Source organism: Heptranchias perlo, chromosome 29, assembly GCF_035084215.1.
Source record: "Heptranchias perlo isolate sHepPer1 chromosome 29, sHepPer1.hap1, whole genome shotgun sequence".
In the NCBI taxonomy this organism is placed as follows: Eukaryota; Metazoa; Chordata; class Chondrichthyes; order Hexanchiformes; family Hexanchidae; genus Heptranchias; species Heptranchias perlo.
The window spans coordinates 9,530,737-9,539,852 of NC_090353.1; positions in this window are offsets into that span (position 1 = coordinate 9,530,737).

The window sequence follows — 9,116 nt, forward strand, 5'->3', positions numbered from 1 at the left end:
CAGTGCAGGAGGAGCATATCACGGGTGCGAGCTGTGCTGCCATGACTTGCCTTAGACTCTCAAACTCTCCTCCCGCTCTCGGTCTCTGTTTTTATACTGTGCTCACCTCTCTGACTCTCCTGCCTCACCTGTGATGTCGCACAGTAGTTTTCTCTTGTTGCCGGCCTGCTGCTGCTTTTATTCCCCAATCTCAATCTTCTGCTGCTCAGGTCCACTGCCGCTCTGCGGAAAAAGTTAGGAAAAGCAAGGCAAAGCAGCACCTCCTTCTCCCACTTCACCGAAATCCCACACTCACCAAACTCTCAGCAGGTCACCCTGTGTTGGCCGCACTCCGTGCTGGTTGCACTGACAGTCCCCTGTATTTCTACAGTTTGTGACTCAGATGAGTCAGGGCTGCCCCACCTTCAGGAACCAGTTTAATCTAGCTAACCAATTAACTCACTACAGCAGCTCTCTCTGCTGAAGCCTGACAGAAACTTAAAAATTTAAACTTTAAAATTGAACTTAATGTTTAGAATAGCTATGGAAAAGGACATGGACCACACTAAAGTAAAAATTTTCAAATGGAGGAGGGCCAATTTGAGTGGGATGAGAACAGTTCTGACCCAGGTAGATTGGCAGGCAAAGCTGTAATTGAACAATGGGCGGTGTTGGCTAAAGGCTGCAGAAGGTAACCTGAGATGTCAGCTACTGATACACAGGAACGACTTTTGAACTAAAGTAACCTGAGCTCAGTCCTGGCCTCAGCTGCCTGGAACCGGTTTGAATTAACCAAGTTTTGTGAAAGACAAAGGAAATGTGATAAGACACAAGTCCTTATTTAGAAAAGGAGTAATGAGGTAATGCTACCTAAGTCCTTGGGACAGAGCCAATGAGGAGAAGACACAGGCAAAAAGCGAGTAGGCCTAAACCAAAGGGATAGAGACAGCACAGCTTGAAGAGATAAGATTCAGAATAAGAATGAAGGATCTGGGGCGTGGAGCCAGAGCGAAGACTCCGGAGACCAACCATCGCAGAAGTGGAAGACCCTACGTCAGGGATGTAGAGACGACGTCGAGAGAGAGAGAGAACGGAATGCCTGGCCAGCGTCAGCTCTCCTTTTCGGATATTATCCTTTATATTCTGTGACCACTCAGGGAGTGTCAGAGAAACCTAGTGGGTGTGCGTTTAGATCTTAGTTTGGGTATAAGACAGTATAACCTGGTGTAAACTGCATGCCTATATCTAACCAGACATATAAGCTCTATGTATATGATCTAAGTGAATTGAGAGTTAAGAGAGAATTGACTCTTCTCCTCTGTGTACTAAGCCAGTAACCGTAACCGGTAACCTCCGGTCAACAGCGGCCTTTAAGGAGGAGATGGTTCGGGTACAGTCTAGGTACATTCTCACGAGGGAGAAAGGAAGGGCAACTAAATCCAGAGATCCCTGGATGACAAAAGAGATAGAGAGTAAGGTGAAGCAGCAAAAAAGGGCATATGACAGACGTCAGGTTGATAACACAAGTGAGAACCAGGCTGAATGTAGAAAGTTCAGAGGGGAAATGAAAAAGGAAATAAGACAGGCAAAAACTGGCAGCCAACATAAAAGGGAATCAAAAAGTCTTCTATAGGCATGTAAACAGTAAATGGGTAGTAAGAGGAGGGGTGGGGCCGATTAGAGACCAAAAAGGAGATCTCCTCATGGAGGCAGAGGGCATGGCTGAAGTACTAAATGACTACTTTGCATCTGTCTTTAACAAGGAAGAAGATTCTGCCAGAATCTCAGTAAAGGAAGATGTAGTTGAGATACTGGATGGGCTAAAAATTGATAAAGAGGAGGTACTAGAAAGGCTAGCTGTACTTAAAGTAGAAAAGTCACTCAGTCCGAATGGGATGCATCCTAAGTTGCTGAGAGAAATAAGGGTGGAAATTGGAGGTACAGGCCATAATCTTCCAAACATCCATAGATACGGGGGTGGTGCCAGAGGACTTGCAGAATTATAAATGTTACACCCTTGTTCAAAAAAGGGTGTAAGGATAAACCCAGCAAATATAGGCCAGCCAGTTTAACCTCAGTGGTGGGGAAACTTTTAGAAACAATAATCCGTTACAGAATTAGCAGTCACTTGGACAAGTGTGGATTGGTTAGGGAAAGCCAGCATGGATTTATTAAAGGCAAGTCGTGCTTAACTAACTTGATCGAGATTTTTGATGAGGTAACAGAGAGGGTCGATGAGGGCAATGCAGTTGATGTGGTGTATATGGGCTTTCAAAAGACGTTTGATAAAGTGCCGCATAATAGGCTTGTCATCAAGATTGAAGTCCATGGAATAAAGGGGGCAGTAGCAGCATGGATACAAAATTGGCTTAGTAACAGGAAACAGAGAGTAATGGTGAACGGTTGTTTTTCCGACTGTACTGTGGTGTTCCCCAGGGGTCGGTACTAGGACCACAGCTTTTCTTGATATTTATTAATGGCTTGAATTTGGGTGTAAAGGGCACAATTTCCAAATTTGCAGAGACGCAAAACTTAGAAGTGCAGTGAACAGTGAGGAGGATAATGATAGACTTCAAGAGGATATAGACAAGCTGGTGGAATGGGCGGACACGTGGCAGATGAAATTTAATGCAGAAAAATGCGAAGTGATACATTTCGGTAGGAAGAATGAGGAATGGCAATATAAACTAGAGGGCACAATTCTAAAAGAGGTATAGGAACAGAGAGATCTCGGGGTATATGTACACAAATCATTGAAGGCGGTAGGGCAGGTTGAGAAAGCGGTTAAAAAAGTATATGGGATCCTGGGCTTTATAAATAGAAGCATAGAGTACAAAAGCAAGGAAGTCACGATGAACCTTTATAAAACACTGGTTCGGCCACAACTGGAGTTTTGTGTCCAGTTCTGGACACAGCACTTCAGGAAAGATGTGAAGACCTTAGAGAGGTTTCAAAAGAGATTTACTAGAATGATTCCAGGGATGAGGGACTTTAGTTACGTGGACAGACTGGAGAAGCTGGGGTTGTTCTCCTTGGAAGAGAGAAGATTGAGAGATTTGATAGAGGTATTCAAAATCATGAAGGATCTAGATAGCTTATATAGAGAGAAACTGTTCCCATTGGCGGAAGGGTCAAGAACCAGAGGACATAGATTTAAGGTAATTGGCTAAAGAACCAAACGTGACATGAGGAAAAGCTTTTTTACACAGCGAGTGCTTAGGATCTGGAATGCACTGCTAGAGAGGGTGGTGGAGGTAGATTCAATGGTGGCTTTCAAAAGGGAACTGGATAAGTGCTTGAAGGGAAAATATTTGCAGGGCTACGGGGATAGGACGGGGGAGTGGGACTAGCTGGATTGCTCTTGCATAGAGCCGGCACGGACTCGATAGGCCGAATGGCCTCCTTCCGTGCTGTAACCTTTTCTATGATTCTATCATTCTAAGTACAAACAACTTTCCACACTTGGAACAGAATCAAGCCCCTGTTATGTAGCAGCCAATAGAGAGAGAAGACTGGGCGAGATCCAAACCCACGTCCCAGAGACAGTGGGTTAGATTTTATAAATTAATGCTCCTGATGCAGAGCTCCATGGGACAGGAGTGCAAGTTGGAAATATGAATATATGAGTGCATATGGAGGTCAGCCCTCCTTGCATAATTGTCCATTAATGTTCCTCTGCACTTTAATTTGCAATATTGCCCCTGACATAAAGAGCTCTGGTTTGTGGGACTCTTCGTAGTTGGTACAATGGAACCAGTCCATCATTACTGGGGTTTTTGTCACTATCAGGAAAACTTTACTGAAATAATTAAAAATCTTTAAAAATGATGATCTGTGACTTGCCTGAATTCTGTGTCCTTAAAGCCCCAGGGTAGCTCAGACCGTCTGTGTATCCCCATTAAAAGCAGCAGAATTTCCAAAATGCATGGGTTAAATAGGAGGTATAATTCAACCAAATATTGTAGAATTAAAGTTAGTGATCTCACCTTCATTGTTCAATTTCAAGTAACGAAATTCATAGCTATATCTGTAGTCTAGATTTTACGGCTGTAATTCTTGATTATGTTAACGGAACAAAGATGAGAAGCATTTGCTCCACTTCAATTTTTCTTCACAAAATGCCATGAAGAATCCTTAAGAATAATAGTTTGTTTGGTAGAAGGAATAAGCACAATGGATCTAAACTAACGCTGCTGTGGAATTCTTCCTAGTTGATAAAATGGATCCAGTCCATCATTATTGGGGTCTTTGTCACCATCAGGAAAATGGACCCAGCTCAGAATTGGCCCGATTCTTCTCACAGCTTCCAAAGTGGGAGTCTGTGGAAAATATAGAACTGGAAGAGGGGCATCACAGTCATTGCTCAGCAAGGCAGAAGCAGCCTCTTCTCAACCCATAGGATTAGACATGAGGGGGGTTAAATTGGATAAGGCCCAATATCGGGTGCGGGAGTCGCTGTGCGCGGTGCACGGTTAACCAGCGCCTGGTGTTACCGATGCAGGCAGCATGCAAGACGTTGCAGAGTAAGCGAGCTTGCTGGTGCTTTGGATATGGGGCTTGAGCAAAAGGCTGAGGATGGAATATAGGGATTCACGCAGGGTGACGCGGAAAAGAGGAAGGAGAAGCCATTGCTGAAAATGTGCTGGTTACATTGGAACAGGTTGGATTGGAAACATGCAAAGCCGTCCTGTGGGGATGGAGCTCAGAAGAGAAGGTTATCATGATCAACTGTGTCAAAGGCCTTGCAGAGGTCAAAGATGACAAATAGGGATAATGTGCTGTGGTCACAGTCATAAAGGATATTATTAGTGACTTTGACCAGGGTGTTCTCTGTGCTTTGAGAATGGCAGAAGCTAAACTGAAGAGAATCAAAGAATTTGGGAGAGTTGAGCATGGAGTTTGGAGGCAACAAAATATTCAATGTTTTGGAGTTAAAATGGAGGTTAGAGATGAGGAAGTAGTTGTGGAGGACAGAAATTTTGAGGGTGAGATTTTTGAGGTGAGATAGTGGCAGCAGTTTTGAAGGGAAGGTCAATCGGCATCTGATAGAAAAAGCTCGATTAAAATGGGGCCTTTTATCAATACATGGTGAAAATTACTCCAGAAACACCTTCTCTTTCTGATCTGCTGAACAGTTAAGACATTATTCATTAACAGGAAGTTAAAATGAAAATAAAAACAGAATACTTTCTTTAACAAAGGTCACAACTATAATCTGACAGGATCTTTGTAAGGACAGAAGTCAAAGGCTATTTCAAGGTCCTTGTGTTGGACCAGCTCAGACCATTTTTATCTCCATCCTACCTTCATAAACCCAATATATTGTGGATCTACAATGATCTCACTTTATAACACTGGCTTCCATATTACACGCCAATCTACAAAACTAGCAAAAACTGACCAGCAGCTTCAAAAAAGCTGATAGAGCACCAAAAACTTGACAACTCGAAAGCATATGAAAAAAATCATTCCACTGAGAGTACAACAGGACATGGACATACAGCTATAGCTTTACCCAATGTTCTTTTACTCCAACTAGGAGGGGGAGCAATAAATACATGTAAGGCTGAGGGTGACTCAAGTGTTGAAGGAACAAGATTTATTTTCTGTGATGATCTGGGTGCAACCTTCCCGTAGCAAATTGTGATAAAGAGAAAATAGTTAGAAGCAGCCATCATGGATTTCAAAAGGGACGATCATAACTGGCAAATCTCATAGAATTTTTTGAGGATGTAACAGACATGATGGATGGGGGAAGTGCAGTGGAATTAGTGTAGGTGGGTCTAGAAATCCAATCGCGACCGGAAACGGGCCCGCTGGGGGTGGGGCGCACACTGCACGCACCTGCTACTGTTGACTCAGGCAGCACATAATATTTATGCCTGCACTACCAGTGCTACTCATTGTCTGTATGCCTATTGGGGGAGCCGGATATCAGGCATCTCTGACCCCACTTAAAGGCAGCCAGCACCTCTTAAAGGGGAGCTGCACTCTGTCAACATTCATCGGGAAAACACTTGTAAGGAGGGAAATGGATGAAACAAGCATTGAGAGAGCACAAAGGTTCTCTGATGCTGCCTTGGAGTCCTTGGTGTAGGCAGTGGACAGGAGGAAGGACAACCGTTTCTCCCTCGGGGGTAGAAAGGCCTCCAGGCATCAACTCCCCCAACAGTAGGAGGAGATCACAGAGCATGTCAGTCCAAGGAGTTTAGCAGCCAGGACATGACTGCCATGCTGTAAGAAGTTCAATGACCTCACCAAAGTTGTCAAGGTAACAATCCTGCTCTCTTACTCTGTGCTCACATCTCCAACATGTCCAGCCTCACTACTCACAGGATTCCACTCCCAGGCTACCTTTCATTCTCCTACTATCACTGCAATACACCACTGCACCTCCTTTTCTTCACACTCACACACTTTTATCGCTATTCTAACCCTCATTTCTAGGGTTAATGGTTGAGTCAGAAACTAAGGCTTCGATATTAATCCCCCCCTTGACATGTGGGAGGAGGTCGGGGTGGAGGGGTTCAATCCTAAAAATCAGGGAACGTAGCCCAACCCGACGTGTATGCATTCATTGCCATTTTTATGGCAGCGGGTAGTGAGACGTGCGAGTGTCCTGTCTTGGAGAAGCAGGACACTTCATTATCATATTTAAATCAGGCTGCCACAGTGCAATTGGGAGCCTGATTTAAATTTAACAGCTGCCGCGCGGGTCTCCCAGGATCTAGCAAACCCGGCAGCAAAAGCGAGGCGGGAGCTGAGGGCTCCAGAGGGTAAGTGCTTTTTATAGCACTCCTTGGTGGGCCTGGAGGAGCAGGAGTGCTCCCTTCGGCCCCTCAAGGTAGCCCTCAGCCTTCCATCTGCTGATCACAGTCTTTCTCTCGCCCTTGTGACCTCCCTCACTCCAGCCCTGATCTGCAGCCTGCCCCACGCTGACGATTGCCGTCTCCAGGGCCTCCTGCTGCTGGTTGTCCCGTCCAGCAGCCAGCCAGCCTATCTATTTGGCCGGCTGCCGGTCGGCAAATGGAAGAAAAAGATTATAATGTAGTCCTGCCATTAAATTCGGAAGGACCTCCATGTCTCCGGCCTCTCCGGATGTCTCCCGCGCTCCCCCTCAACCTCTCTGCCTCCCTCCAACTATCGGAGCCTATCTCAACACTGAATATTAGATCTGATAGGCGGATGAAGGAAAAGGGGATGAAGAGATATGGGAACTGGGAGTTAATGTGATTAGGACAATATGCTCACGGTAAACGCCGGAGGGTAAATGCTGACATGGACTGGTTGGGCCAAATGGCCTGTGTCCGTGTTGTACCCTCTATGTATTTTGTTCTATTTCTAAATATTTATCAGTTTATTTGATGCATTTTCCAATATTTTGTCATCAGCGATGACTATGAGCATGGCACTGTTTCTCCTCCTGAAAAGGAGGGGACATTTTGTAGAAAACTAGACCCCGAAATTCCTCGGGGGCTCTGCTGGACTCCAACCATAACTCTGGTGGGAGACCTGTGGAACCCATTGGAAGAAGGCAGGGTTTCCGACATTTGCAGGATTTTCTGGGCAGCCTTGTTAAGGGGCTGATCATCTGCCCAGCCCTTACGAGGCAAATGGTGGTGGGGCACCCCCCACATCAGGACTTCCTGCTTCCCCAGCTCAGTCAGGACCCAGTGTTGAACAGGATGCTATTACGCTAAGTAAGATGAGGCAATCCAGCATCCAGATGAGTGGAAGTGGGCCCCACCATTGGAGGACCCAGGGCCTGGGAGCCTGCCTGGACCCCCAGAGGCTGTCCAATTAAAAAAAATATCGGGATTGGGCCCCAGAGGCTGAGGGGATATTCCATTAGACCGGGGTGAGGGGCATGGAGGTGCCAAATTTTCTGCCTAAATGGGGCAGGTGGATTTTTTTTTTATTCGTTCATGGGATGTGGGCGTCGCTGGCGAGGCCAGCATTTATTGCCCATCCCTAATTGCCCTTGAGAAGGTGGTGGTGAGCTGCCTTCTTGAACCGCTGCAGTCCTGTGGTGACGGTTCTCCCACAGTGCTGTTAGGAAGGGAGTTCCAGGATTTTGACCCAGCGACGATGAAGGAACGGCGATATATTTCCAAGTCGGGATGGTGTGTGACTTGGAGGGGAACATGCAGGTGGTGTTGCTCCCATGTGCCTGCTGCTCTTGTCCTTCTAGGTGGTAGAGGTTGTGGGTTTGGGAGGTGCTGTCGAAGAAGCCTTGGCGAGTTGCTGCAATGCATCCTGTGGATGGTACACACTGCAGCCACTGCCGGTGGTGAAGGGAGTGAATGTTTAGGGTGGTGGATGGGGTGCCAATCAAGCGGGCTGCTTTGTCCTGGATTGTGTCGAGCTTCTTGGGTGTTTTTAGAGCTGCACTCATCCAAGCAAGTGGAGAGTATTGTTGACTGCAGGCACTGTTGGAGATGGTGAAGTGGGAGGGCCTGTGGCAGCTGCAGGTTTGTCAGGCCCACAAGGACCTTTAACGATGACTTGTGGACCAGAGCACCCATCCAAGAAACCTGACCGGTCTTGTGCAAATGCAGCCGATGAGATTTCCAGTAAACAGCCCAATTTCTAATATTTTTTCCTTTGTTTCCCCCCTTAGATGAGTCACGGCACGATGCAATTGAGGAGCAGGAGGAGGAGGTGGAAGACATCAAAAGAGGACCGCACCCTTTTACCTCTGCCCTAACAACCCTCTCATCACTCACCCATTCGTTCACCCTTTCTCCCTCACTCCCCAGCCTAGAGAAATCCATCCAGGATGAGCGAGATAGTTGGGAGGAGGGTTTGTCACTGGGTCAGTCATAGAACTAGAGGGAACTGGAGGAGTCTGATAGTGGGGAGTGGAGATATCACAGAACTCAGCCCCTGGATCCAGTGCCTCAGCACTCAGATCTCAGGTGTCCTGCTCTAAAAAGAAGATTGTTGGATGAGCAATGCACCGTATGGAAGCTCCATTCCCATTGTAGTCCTCCCAGTTAATTCCTAGTAAATTAAAGACCCCTATGACCATTGCATTTGTGATCAAATATACCTCCCTAATCTGTTTGTACATTTCAGCATCTGTAACCTCTGTCTGACTCAATGACCTTTAACACCTCCCAACAACTGGCATCTTA